Source organism: Mauremys reevesii, linkage group 2 (genome assembly GCF_016161935.1).
Source record: "Mauremys reevesii isolate NIE-2019 linkage group 2, ASM1616193v1, whole genome shotgun sequence".
NCBI classification, from domain to species: Eukaryota; Metazoa; Chordata; order Testudines; family Geoemydidae; genus Mauremys; species Mauremys reevesii.
This window is the reverse complement of record NC_052624.1, coordinates 160,601,934-160,616,738: the sequence shown is the minus strand read 5'-3', so window position 1 is coordinate 160,616,738 and position 14,805 is coordinate 160,601,934.

Here is a 14,805-nt window from a genome sequence, read left to right as displayed (position 1 = left end):
CGGGGCTGGGGCTGGAGCCATGGGCAGGCCAGGAGCTGAGGCCATGGCTGTGGCAATGGGCAGGTCTGGGGCTGGGAGGGGGGCCGAGGCCGGGAGCCAAGGCTGAGGGCTGGAGCGGGGAGTGGAGCTGCAGTCAGGCCACGGCTGGGTGCGGAGCTGTGGCTGGGCCAGGAGCCAAGGCTGGGGCCTCAGCTGGGAGCAGGGCCGGAGCAGAGCTGAGTCCCCGCCTCTCCCAGTGTTCGTCCATGCCCCAATAGGGGGATCACTGCTCTAGTGTGTCCCCCATTTGCATTATTGCAATAAGATCAATTTCTAGGCTGCAGGGTAAATATTCTACTCTAATTCCCTCCTTCAGATGACAGAATGTCAGGACAGAGATGATGATGGAACCATTGACCCTGACAAAGTGAAGTTTGTGTTGATCTAGCCTTCAAGAGCTAGGCCTTGAGGCGCTGCAGCCCTGTTAAGAATGAAGAACGCTCTGCTTTTCTAATCTCATTCCCATGTATTACTGTATCTTGGTTCAGGAGTTCGATAAAATGCCTCCACTGTAGCAGTTCCCAGGCCATTTCCCCTACACTGTAATGCAAACCACGATCCTGTCAGCGCTCCACAAAAGCAGCACTTGATACAACAGACCTCTTTGACTAACCAGGATCCAGCCTTACATTGCTTAGCATGCTAACAGAGCAGCTTGCCAAGGGGCCACTCCACGTAGGCACTGTCTAAGGACATGGAGCAGAGAATATGGAGCAGGTAGCACTGACAGGCTAACTTGGCCATGAACATTTGTGATGCTGTGTATATACCCCACCCTGGCAGAGGAAGGGTTAACAGGAGCTTGAGCACTCAATTAGCCCACACGGTTGCACCTGGAGTGGCATTAGGCACAATTAGTTACCAGATGCAGCTGGAGCTCAGAGCAGTGGAAGGAGAGAACCAGCAGGGAGGTGAGCTAGGGGAGAAGGGGTATGGGATTTCCTCTCTTAGGGAGAAGGCCCCCGGGGGAGCTAGTCCTGTGATGGGACTGAGGTGGGGGCTAAGCTCCAGTGAGGCAGACCTGTGGATTGGTGATCTAGAAGAGGAACAGACAGCTGGGATGAGCTCAGAGGGACTAAAGCATCAAGCCTAGGGCAGGCAGGAGCAGCAGAAGTTGTTTAGTTTCATTGGGGGGTTTGATTTCTGCTAGGGTGAAGCAGCCAGCTCTCTGAAAGAAGAGCAGCTCAGGAGGGCTGGATGGTGTTGTGTGGGTGACCAGTATTGTATGGGAGTGTGATGATCCCAAAGGGGGAACTCTAGTGGGACCTGGCCTGAGACCTCAATCACCAGACTGCAGCAGCCTGAGGATGAAAGGAGGCAGAAGTGTCCCAGTGCTGAGTCTTGCTACGAGGAGTTGCTCCAGGATGGTGAGTCTGTCACAACATCCATATATGTTCCTATGCTTGGCTTCTGCACAGCTCTTGATATGGTTGACTATGGAATCCTGTTGTCCTGCCTCAGAGGTGTTTCTTTTTCTGATTGATGAGATGCGTTGTGTCTGACTGCTGGCATATGTTGCGTGGTACATTATCCCCTTGGCAAATGGGTGCTATCATCAGAGCCAAAGCCACAGTATTTCCTTTGCATTGTCCCTACCACATCTATAAGCTGGTGCTACATCCCTAATTAAGCCTCCTCTGAAGGCTGATGTGCAACAGAACTATTTTCTCTAGGACACCCCTACCTTTAGAAGAATGACTCTTTCACTTGTCTTGTAACTGTTATCATTCAAAGCCATACGTTTCCCTGGTGGTGCTGGGGAATATAGAGCGCTCTCTCTCTCTCTCTCTCTCTTTTTATTTTTTTTTTAAACTACTAAAGATGGAAAGCATTTCATTTGGAAATAAGTACCTACTGGCTTTGCTTATATTAGTTTAGTATATGTGGTAGCAGGGGCTCATTTCCCTGAATAGCAGAGATGGGTTTGTCATACCAATCAGTGCAGGTGCTTGAAGGGAAGCACTTTAAACATACTCTTTCTACACAGTCCACTGCTCACTAATCAAGCTTTGTAACAAGCGCATAGATCTTTGCCAATAGCCTTTGTCTAATATGTTTTTAATCAATGTGTGGGCTTCTAATTTGCATATTAATGGCAATGAGGCACTGTCAGAAGCTGGTGTTGATGAGCTGGTTATCATGTTTATGTAGCTAGTTCAGGCAGAAAAAGAAAAGCTATTTTGCATAACTAAGAAATAGCAGGAGTTGCATCTCTTTTACAAGACCCACTGGTGTCTATCAAGAGGTGACTAAAATGATGGTGATAACACACAAAATAATGCAGCCATTAGTCTTTTGTTTTTGTTCCTTGGTTCTGAAACAGGGACAATTTAAGTGCAGAATGAGACATGACTGATGACTGTTGGGATATGTCTAAGCAGCTATTGTCACATTTTCAATGGGCAGTTGTGAGTCATAAAATACCAAAGACAGAGTCTGACCTGATGGAAGTAGCAACTTATTGCACCTGACCCCACCAAAATAATTGGAAGTGACAACAATAAATAGCAAAATAGAATGGTGCAGTTCACTCCCCTGGTTGCTGGTATTTTAAAGTTTCCCCTCAGTGTAGTTAAGGTCTAATCAGCCCGACTTCTGTAATTTCTCAGGAGGCTAAAATAGAGAGAGGGATAGCTCAGTGGTTTGAGCACTGGCCTGCTAAACCCAGGGTTGTGAGTTCAATCCTTGAGGGGGCCATTTAGGGATCTGGGGATGGGTCCTGCTTTGAGCAGGGGGTTGGACTAGATAACCTCCTGAGATCCCTTCCAACCCTGATAGTCTATGACTAGTGATGTTAGAGCCATTTGGTCTGAAATGTGATTGGTGGTTTAAGAAGGTTGGTTTTATTATTTTTTCTCTTCTGTGAGAACTTTCTACCCTGAGAGATTTTGTGTATTGCTAGCAAGGCTGCTTACATAAGAAGCATACATACAATAGCATTCAACATCCCTGTGGTGGGAAGAACATCCCAACTGCCCAACACTGTGGCCTTTAATTTCAAAAGGGGGAACTATACAAAAAAAAGGGGTTTTAGACAAAAAAGTAAAAAAGGTACACTGAAGTGAAATCCTGCAAGTCAAGTTATGGCTTTTAAAGACACCATAATAGATGCCCAAACTCATGTATACCCCAAAATTAAGAAAAAAAAAAAAAGAAAAAAAAAGCCACCATGGCTTAACCATGCCATAAAAGAGAAGCAGTGAGAATAAAAAAGTTTCTTAAAAAAAGTGGAAAATCTTGAGTGAAATAGAAAGAGAGCACAAGCGCTGCCAACTTATGCAGAGTGCAAAAAGAAAGCCAAAAGAGGAGTTTGAAAGAACAGCTAGCCAAAAAAAAAGCAGGTAAAAAAAATGTTTTTTTAATAAATAAAGAAAAGGAAAGCACAAGCAAAGAGAAGTGGGCCCATGAAAATACAAAAGGCGCTACAAAGATGATAAAGTCAAAAGGATCTGATGAGAAACTAAATTTGCCTCAGCCTTCACTCATCATTTGTGGGGATTCCACGGCTGATTCCCAAACCTGAGCTGGCAACCTGGAGGAAACTTTTGAAGAGTCAGTCACAGATTGAAGTGTCAGAGGAGGTTTGAAATTGATTAACAAAACATTATACTGAAATAACCATTAAACCAGTTTGTCACTTCAGAGAGAGATCAGAAAGAAACTCAAAACTATTAACTATATTAACTAAACTACTTTTAAAAACCTCCGTATGTAACCTGTCCTGGAAATAACGATGTAACCTAAATGTAACGCCAATATTTAAAAGGGAATGGGAGACCGGGGACCGTAGGGACCGTACCGGCAATTAGAAAACAAGTCAAGTTAGTGAAAACAATAGTAAAGAATAAAATAAAACATAAACAAAGAAAAAACATAAACTCAAAAGCTAGTCAACATGCTTTCTGCAAAGGGGAAATCGGTTCTAATAATCTATTAGAGTTTGAAGAAGGGGGACACAAGTTGAAGGGACAAAGGGATGGACATAGGGGATCAGACTCTCATGGTCCACTTAGCCAAGGTCAGCCTTTGACAAGGAAAGGCATAAAAGGAAGGCTCTTAAATGGATAAGCTGTCATGGGATATGGTAAAAGAACTGGTTAAAGGACAGGGAACAAAGGACAGGAAATTAATGGTAAATTCTCTAAATTCTCAGGGGGAGAGTAACTAGTGGTCCAAGGGGTCAGTCCTCCTAGGACCAATCCAATTAATTTCAAAACATCTGATCTGAAGAAAGGGTAAAACTGGTGGCAAAGTTTGCAGATGATACTAAACTACTAAGATAAAGACTAAAGAAGATTGATTAGATTGTGAAGAGAAAGAAAAAACTAAAAAAAAATAAACAAAAAAAAATGGCAAATGCAAAATGAAAAATAAAAAATACAATACATGCAAAAATGAAAAAACTATACATACAAAAAAATAACCCCAACTATACATACAACATGATGGGGGCTAATTTACAAACAGGTCTGGAGAAATCGTGGATAAGATAGAGAAGATGTTTGAGAATATATTAAAGTGTAATGTAAAGAGCAAACAGGATAAAGGAAATAAGGGATAGAGAATAAGACTTAGAATATCAAAATATATTGTTGCCTAATATAAAGTACATAAAAGAATCCATGTACTGTGTACAGATGTGGAAGGTCACCTCAAATGAAAAAAGATTAAAAGAAAAAGAAAAGGGTTCAAAAAAAGAGAAATGAAAAAGGAAAATGGAGAGGGAGGTATATAAGGAAGAGAAAGAGGAGGAGAAGAAGATTTCAGTTGAAAGAAGAGAAGACTAAGGACATGATAGAAGGATAAGTTATTGAATTGATTTATGATGTTGAGAAAGAAAATAAAAAAAAGTTATCTTTAATAAAAAGCACAACAAAACAAATAAAAAAAAAAAATAAGGGTTGTGGTTTAAAATTAAAAAAAAAATTCTTCAGGCAGCTCACAGTCAACTTGGGCTACTTGTGGAATGGGAACTCCTGAGGAGGTTAGGAAGGAGGACTATAACAATGTAACTGGCTAAAATGATAAATTCATGTCCAAATGGTCCATAAATGGGCTATGGCCAGGATGGGAGTGATCAGTTGATGATTAGCCTGTTGAGATGAGATGATAGGGGATGGCAGGCATGAGATCATTTGATAGCTGCACCTGGCAGGCACTCCTTATGGGCACCTGTGGCTGGCCAGAGACAGATACTGGCTGACCCGGCTAAGCTAATTGAGAATGGCTTAATGTACTTTGCCATGGATACTGTTTATTACCATAACCCCTGAAATCATAAATGACGTGTTAGCCAAAGGTACAGACAGAATCAGAGCTGGGATTAGGGCTATGGAGCTCCCAGTCTTGTAATCAGACCCTGAGGCCTGGAGGGTGAGCTGATGTACACTGGCTGGCCTTCCCTCCTCCTATATAAACGTCCTTGCTATGCTGCCTAGCAAAAAAACTATAGGGAACCAGAAGAAGAGATGAAAGGAGGGAATACAGAAGTGGGGGGAGTGCCAGCACCATTGTGAGTCTTCTGAGTGCTATTGTATTTCTCTGGTAGAAAAGGAGTGACAGGAAAAGCAGAGTCTCTGGGCTAGCAAGGGCTTGGAGGAGGTGGAGCAAATTAGCACTTCCAGTGTTCGTCCTAGCTCTAAACCTACTCCACTCTCTAGACCAGTGTAAGTAAATTTTAAACATGCTCTCCTACCTGGAGACCAAAGAACATAGCTAATAATGCACATATGGAGATGGAACAAAGGTGTTTCTCTTTTCTTAATTCCATGCTGTGAACAAAGCAGGCAGTGCAGTTTCCCTTCGGGAGTGATCAGCCCAGGGGAAGGGAGAATTAGTGAAGGGGCAGCCAAGATTTCCAACAGGATCCCAGTTATTATACTGGAAAGAAGCAACTATTGGTGAGCATTACCCCACATTCCACTCGGAAAGAGCACACTGGATAAGAATATAAAGGCGGTCACTGTTAACCTTCTACCCCAAAATCTCATTTGCTGTGCAAGTTGCCTGAAGCAGGGGAGTGAGCTGAAAGCCAGGGTAGGCAGTGTTCATGTATCTAATGCATAAATATTAAAAGTGACAAGACTTTTTTTTTAAAAGAACTGCTTACAACTTCATGAGCAGAGACACCCAGTGTGGTGAATTATGGGCTTTCAATCACATCAGTTCCATAAGAATAGACTCACTGTGGCTGATCTTAAATCACAGTCTGCAGCTCCTGAAACTGCCTTTTGTGTACTGTATGGGACAAAGAAGAATAGAATAAATACAAAAAAAACACAAACCAATAAAAACCCATGAATATTCGTTATAAAGAAAGCGGCTGGAGTAATAGCACAAAGCAAAGACGTAGGATGTATGTTTTGCTCCAGGATTAAAATGCATTTATATAATCATAGTTGTTAGCATAGAAAATGTAAGTAACTGGATGCGTTTAAATTGAATATTTTACAACAGTGAGGTTTTGTGAGTACACACTGAATTCTTGCAAAAAGCCCTTATTTTGTTAGGAGATATAACAGTATTTCAAATAACTCTTTCGGTCTCTTAGTTGGGACAATATTTTATCTGTTTCTCACTGCTGGAGGTGGAGACTGCATCCATCTAAGCAAAAACCCCTTACAAGTTGGTTATGGGTGATTACTTGAGACAATCTTCTACATAATTGAGAAGTTTGGCAACCTGCCCATTATCACATTGGCATATTCAGCGGTAATGTTGAAGAGACAATATTATGAAGTTGCCTCCCACTCCTTTGACACAAGACGACACGCATACAAGATAACCTTCAATTATTATATATGGCTTGTAATGCCAACCCCCCCCCCCCCAATGGGATCAGAGCCTAGTACCTTAAATGTACCTTCAATACTATTTGAGCTAACAGAGCAATCCTTAGCTGGTAGCAGTGGTAGGCTGTTATCCTGGAATAGGAGCAGCCTCTATAGTAAGATGCAACACACTGAGTGAGGGGAAGTTTGTCCTGAGTTCTATAGGTGTTCAAATTCCCCATATGAGCCTCTGCTGTGCTATGTACAACTATCACACAGCATGGGAAGAAAGTGGCCTTTGCAATCCTTTGATCCACGGTAGGCTGTGTTAGGCTGATCCCTCTGCTTTAATCAGACCAGCCCCAGAGCCTGCCAACAGCCTCAAGAGGCCAATTTCATAACCAGGGAGCACCTGAGCATAAGGAACCCATGGTCATGCATGCCCCCTATGTTCTGGTCATGCCCTTGAGCAAGGGGTGGGAGTTGTGGAGGAGCCATTATGATGGGCAGTCAAGCCCCTCATACCTTTGAAAATCTCCCTGTTGGTGTGTTTCTTTAGCTGGTATTAGAATTATTTTTTTAGGGCTTCTTTTTGAGCATTTCCATCCTGAAGAGCAAAAAAGGTGAAAATCTAGTTCAAAAAGGCATCCTCCTCCATCTTTCTCTGCCTCTTAAGTGAAGGCAGCGCTGGGGTCACAGTTCTGGTGCTGCCAGCCAAATAGCCTTAATTCTCTTTTCTGTTTTATACAGTAACATACACTTAGGTCTATCAAGTAAGTTAGTATTTGTACTGGTGGATGTAGAAAATATAACTGTTCACAGCACTTGTGTAACTTTCTCCTTTCTTTATTTCACATTCCGAAGGCATACAAGATGAGTACACCTGTGCAAAACAAATGGCAGGATTGGGCCCTAGTGTGGGATCTGTACAGATATATTGCCACCTCTGTGTGGTCATGCAAAATGTGCAGCCAACAATGTGTGTGGTGCTCTTGGTAGTGCCATGTGTTTTGGAGTAAGCAGTCACCGGGGTGTGTCTCTCACCCGTGGCATTTGCATCCTGATCTTTGGGTCTCTAGTTGAAGGTAATTAGAGGCCCAGACTTCTCAGATCTGTGCTTGAAGCTCATTCCACAGGTGTAAACTGCACCTGCAATTGGAGAGGCCTGGCCTGTGCCGGCTGAGATTATACCTCTAAACTACCACAATGTGTCATACATGCCTTCACTTCTTGATAGAGATTTGTAATTGTTCATGGCTTAGTGCATTAAAGGGAACTCTCAGCTCGAGGTGATATTGATAAAACAGCCCCAAAGTGAAACCTCAGAAATGTTCATTGCCATTGACTTAGTATTCTTCTCCCAGATGCTGAACCACAAAGACCTGCACAAAAGCCCAGCCCAGACCCTGCGGTGAGTTCTGTGTGGCTGGATTTGTGTCATTACACCAGTGCAGCTCCTTCTTGGCATAGCGGCGCGTCTGTGCCGAGCGAGGTGTAGGACTGGGGCCGTCACGTCGAATCTGTACAGGAGTATTGCATTAGGCTCCTGTGGCTTATCCCATAAACACTCAATTGAAGTTAACCACCCAGTCCTTCTGTATACAGTACTGGCAGGAAGGGAGGTTAGAAATATAGCAGAGAGCAGCTCTCACGTGGGAGAGGCCGTCTATATTTACTCAGTCAGGACAGGGCTAAAGGATGGCTTTTCAGCTGATTGTGCCCATTGGACAGTGAAGCACAGTTGATGAGCAGGACACTATTAATCAGCAAAGTCTGTGAAATATTCCAGCCTTGAGCTGATGTGACCTTGAGAGTTCCCTAAACCAAACTATTGATTCATTCTCTGTGCAAATGATTTCAATCTCCTAGAAATCACAAATCAGCTCTTCCTTAAAACTAGTCTCCTGTCGATGTTGCCATATGGTGTCCTAATAGTAAGCACTTGCGAGCTCTGAAAACAGCAAAGGAGGCAAAGTCACACAGATGTCATGCTGTCATTACTGAAGACTTGCTGGTTTCATACTTCAAATAACCTAGCTTTGGCTTTTCCCTTCCACTTCTTGCTTAGGACTCAGCAACTATACTTGTAACAGTGAATTCTAGCGCTCAAAGGATCTGTCGGGCAGTCAGTGCACGTCTATAGAAGCCTGTTATCTGCAGAGGGGCTCACCCATTATCACAGACCAGCTGACAGTCAGTGAATTGCTCACAACATTTAAAATGAGGTAAAGCTAGAGAATTGACCCTGTAGGGCATTCCTAGACTCCAACAGCCGTAGAAGTACACGTGCAGGATGAATCCTAGGATGATGACAATAATGAAATGACTTGGCACTTTTGTAGCACTTTCCATTTGAAGGTGTCAGCATTTTACAAATATGAATAAATTAAAACTTCCCAACCCACAAGTGAAGGAGTTCAGTATCCTATCCCATGCTACAGATGGGGAAACTGAGGCACAGAGCAGTCACTCGACCTGATACAGATCAGACAGTGGGGCAGTGGCAGAGCTGGAATTGGAACCAAGAGGTTCCTTGTGACTTCCATTTCCTCAATGTATCTACTAGGCCAATGAACTAACATGCCAGGTGGGTCAGAAGCCATCTCCCCCAGGATTTGTCATCTTTGTCCACTTTACTTGGGATTGATAGATTTCCCCAACCACTCTGGGTTCCGATCCTCATAAATCCCAGTTTTATAGTATAACACGGTGTGTCTTGCTCTTGTGCCAAAACAGAAAGCATGTTCCAAAATGCCTGGAAGTCTCTTTTCTCTGAAACAAAATGGGCATGTCAGGCACTGAGCGTTTCTTTTCAGGTGGGCTAAAGCTTCTAAACCTGGGAGAGCCCTTGGGATCAGCACGATACATCTGTGTAGGACTGAGTGTCCTTCTGCTCATGACAACTAGAAGCAGCCGCCACACGGTGATTTTCCCCCACCAGAAGCTCGGCACAGTCAGATTCTTCATGAGACTGGCACTGAGTAATGCTACCTACTGCTTGATCCCTGGAGTGACTCAACCCACTATGTTTCTAAGAATCAAACAGCCTGGCCCTTGGGTGCCAGTGGCTGGACACACACCATCTGGGGATTACTCATGTCTGTGGCATGATGTTTTCCCAAATCAGATGCAATGTGAAGAGGGCCGCCTCCTCTCCTGTTAAAAGGCCAAGCATGGATTGGTATTGGGGAAGCTTGCCAAGGCCAGCTGCTTATTAATAGGTGTAGATCAAATCTGCCCTCTCTTTTGTACTAGACCAAATGTTAGCAGACTAAAAATCCCTCTGCGGAATTCAAACAAACTGTCAGAAACCTGCATCCTCAGCAAAGGGCAGATCCAAACCCACAGTAAACCTTCCTCTGGTCCAAAACCAGCACAGAGAGAGATGTCACCAGGGTCCCCCATTCTAGCAACATGTTTCTGAAATAAGTTAGCTCTACGTGGAGATCATTTGCCAGGGTGGCATTCATGCTGGTGGTTTTTCCCTTCTACTTATAAATAATGTGTTTGTGACTTGGTTTGGCTATTGAAAAAACAAGTGTTCTGTACTTGAAATCGGAGCGCTTTTAAAAGTTACTAAAACCAATCTGTCTTTACAGTATTTGAAATATCTAAATATATTGCTCTGCATTTAACAAAACAACAACCCCCCATTGTGTGTGCTGGGCATGTTGGTGCTGCATTACATAGATATGTATTATACACCGTGCAATCAGTGTCCCAATTTTTCATGCAAGAGGCAGTGGTTGCATTCTGTATGTGAAAAAGCCCAGCCCGGTAACTTCTCTTCATGGGTGGCAAGTTTGTAAAAATTTTGGTGGGGCCCAGACCCCCCCACCGCCCCCCCCCCCCTCCCCCCCTGCCTCTGGCTCTGGGAGGGGGGGGCAGGGGAGGTCTGTTTGGGGTTGGGAAGGGGTGTGTGGGAAGGGGGGGAGAGTTTGGGAGGGGCGGTGGGCAGGCACTAGGACCCCTGCGGCAGTCAGGCAGGGACGCAACACAACGCGGCGAGGGGGACGCGGAGGGGTCAGGCAGGGTCGCGGCGGGGGGGGGGCGTGGGGCGGGGGCCGATCCAGGCAGGACCGGGGGCGGGGGGAAAGAGACCAGCTCCAACTATTGCTGGAGCAGGGCAGCCCAGCCCTGAATATTGCTGGGGCCCCCTCTCTTCTAAGCACAGCTCGCTTGTGTATGCGCCATTTGTAATGTGAGTATATTTAAAAGCAATAGCAGTGCTAGAAATAAACCATCTTGAAATCTGACTCCTTTGGGGTTTGTGTTGTCAATTACATGTAGGCCACACAAGGTGTTTGATCTGTTTGAGAGATGGGAGGGCTGGTCTGTTTGTTTAGGCAAGTAACTCCCCTCTCCCCTTCCCGCCATACAAGCCCCCCTCCCCAGTAAAGGTGACCTACAAATCACAGCATTGTACCTGGTTACTAGGACAAAAATATGAATCTCTTATCCTTAAATGGAAGCTGAGTGTTGTGTTTAATCACAGACACAGTGTGTAAGGAATAGGAAATGATAGAATCAATGCCAGTAATGCCTTTGTGGTCTACAACCAGCATAAGAATGATAGGTATTGAGAAATCCCACCTGCCAAGTCCCAGCCCAGGGAGAGTGTTCAAGCTGCACTCCCAACAATCCTTTCTGTAATGAATTCATTAGAATGACACAGAGGATGTATTCGCTCATGGGCAGGGGCGGCAGACGTGCCTGCGGATGCTCCACCGAAGCCGCGGGACCAGCGGGAGGTCCACCGTAGCCACCTGCCGCCCTCCCGGCAACCGGCAGAGCGCCCCCCGCGGCTTGCCGCCCCAAGCACGTGCTTGGCGTGCTGGGGCCTGGAGCCGCCCCTGCTCATGGGGGGAGGAGCAGGGATGCCAGGCTTAGCTTCCCCACCCAGGGGCCAACAGGCTCCTAAGGCCTTGGCTACGCCAGGCTTAGCTTCCCCACCCAGGGGCCAACAGGCTCCTAAGGCCTTGGCTACGCTTGCCTGGGTGCACTAGGTTGCTCCCCGTCCACACTGGCAAGGCATGTAGAGTGCTCTGACTCCACGGCTACAGCGCTGCTGGTGGTCCACCTCGGCGAGAGGAATAACGTTTGCTGCGCCTTGGCTACAATGCTCAGGGGTCAGTGTGAACGAGGTGTTGCGTTACTGCGCTGTGATCAGCCTCCAGAAATGTCCCATAATCCCCTTAAGTCAAGTGGCCACTCTTGTCATTGTTTTGAATTCCTTTAGGAATGCGGAAATGCCCTTTCAAAGCTCCGTTTCTGACAGCCGGCATGCAAGCTGTTACTGTGGAATGCTGGGGGTGGGGGGAGGTGCTGCTGTCTGAACTTACAAGAGAGCATGCTGACATGCTCTCACCTCTGAAAAAATCCACTCTCTTCCCCCCCCACATACACACAACACACTCCCTGTCATGCTCCACCCCACCCCTCCCATTTTAAAAGCACGTTGCAGTCACTTGCATGCTGGGATAGCTGCCCATAATGCACCACTCCCAATGCCACTGCAAGTGCTGCAAATGTGGCCACGCCAGTGCGCAAGCAGCTGTCAGTGTGGACAGACTGCAGCGCTTTCCCTACTGCGCTCTACAATGGCCGCTTTAACTCAAAGCGCTCTACATCTGCAAGTGTAGCCATGCCCTTAGTCACATGCTTGGAATTTCCAGCCTCAGACAGACTCATTCTTTGCTCAGATCAGTGTGAAGAAAGAAGGGATTGGTGAATACCCCAGCATCTGAATCCAAATTATAGTCCTCTTCAGGAGCCTGTTATCTGGCTGATGCAAAATACTCAGGATCCAGCATAGAAATGGAGAGGCACAAAAGGTGACCTGAGTCAGGGGGAGAGGGCGACATAGTCATAGGAATATGCAGAGGGACACTTGGATGCTGTGGTGATGAGTGTGGTGTGGCAGCCTGGATGGATGAGAACTGAGATTGCTTTGATTATCAGGATATATCTTGTGTATGGAATGAGTGAGGAGTGACCGAAATGGCTGTCATGTAGTCGTATGACTAATACTCTGTATTGACTGGCTAGAATGCTCTTGTGAGATTGTAAAGCTCTCTGCCATCCCTGCCAGGTCAGTCTGGGCACAGGCAAATATTTTCTGACTCCTGTTTGGAAGCATTTGGCTTGCCCAATAGCGCCAAGATTCAAGCTGCTTGGGAAAGGAGATAATTGGTTCACCAAACCATGGAAGAAAAGCACCGAAGCCCAGTATTGCAGCCTTAAAATGAATTTCCTGGCTTCACTGGTGGTGATCCGGTGTTGGATACTATACTGATGGAGCCAGAGAAGTCTCTAGGTAGGTAGACTCTATACTTGGTTGCTATGGGTGCTTTAATAGAAATGTAGGCCTGGAAGGGGCCTCAAGAGATCCTCATGTCCAGGTGCCTGTCCTGAGCCAGGACCAAGTAAACCTAGACCGTCCCTGACAGGTGTTTGTCCAGCCTGTTCTTAAAAACCTGCAGTCACAGGGATTCCACCACCTCCCTTGGAAGCCTGATCCAGAGCTTAACTAGCCTTATAGGTAGAAAGTTTTTCCTAATATCTAACCTCAATCTCCCTTGCTGTAGATAAAGCCCATTACTACTTATTCTACCTTCAGTGAACATGGAGCACAATTGATCCCCATCCTTTTTATAACCGCCCTTAACATATTGAAGACTATTATGAGGTCTCTTTCCTCTTTGCCCCCCCATCCCCACCCCTTGCCAACTCTCCAGGATTGGCCTGATGTCTCCAGGAATTAAAGATTAATCTTTAATTAAAGATTAATATGTCGTGATGAAATCTCCAGGAATACATCCAATGAAAATTGGCAACCCTAGTCCCCCCTCAGACAGCTTTTCTCAAGACTAAACAGACCCCTCCTTTTTTTTTTTTTTTTTTTTTCCTCACAGGTCAGGGTTTTTTACTTTTTATTTTTTTTTCATTTTTTTTTTTTTTGATGATCAATACCACTCTGATGCTCCGACGAAGTGAGTATTCACCCACGAAAGCTCATGCTTCCAAATGACTGTGAGTCTATAAGGTGCCAAAGGACACTCTGCTGCTTTTACAGATCCAGACTAACATGGCTACCCCTCTGATACTTGACATCATTTTTATTGCTCTCCTCTGGACTCTCCAATTTATCCAAATCTCTCCTAAAGCTGGGCACCCAGAATTGGATACAGTAATCCAGCTGCAGCCTCACCATTGCTGAGCAGAGCAGGACAATTATCTCCCTTATCTTACATATGACATTCCTGTTAATACGTCTCAGAATATATAGTTTGTTTTTAGCAACTGCATCAGATTTACTCTGATTCAATTTGTGATCCACTGTAACCCCTAGATCTTTCAGCACTACTACCACCTAACCAGCTTCTAGTTGTGCATTTGATTTCCCCCACCTTCCCAAGTGTAGTACTTTGCACTTGTCCTTACTGAATTTCACCTTGTTGATTTCAGACCAATTATCTAATTTGTCTAGGTCATTTTGAATTCGAATCCTGTCCTCCAAAGCACTTGCAACCCCTCCCAGCTTGGTGTCATCTGCAAATTTGATAAGCATGGTCTCCATTCCATTATCAAGTCATTAATAAAAATATTGCATAGTACCACAGCCCCGACAGAACCCTACTCATACACCCTCCCACTCTATTTAATGTTCTTGTCTCTTTTTTTTTTTCTTTACGCTTTCTTAGAAGGTTCTCCTTAGAAGTGCACAGGTTGCCTGGGGTCCTGGAAGTGGTTCTATTGTAGGGGTCACAAACATGGATTTGAGCATAACAGGAAAAAGAAATGGACCCAGGAAGATCCATAACTGCGGGCTCCCTGGCCAGTAACGAAATGAACTTCTATTTGATTTGTCCCTGTGAGGGAAATGAATTCAGTGTCCCAGATCCCATGGATTACCAAGGTCTTATTTCCAAGGGGGCACAGGCTTAAACTTCCAGTTACTTGCCCAAATAGAGCCTTTGCATTCGCCTTGACATGC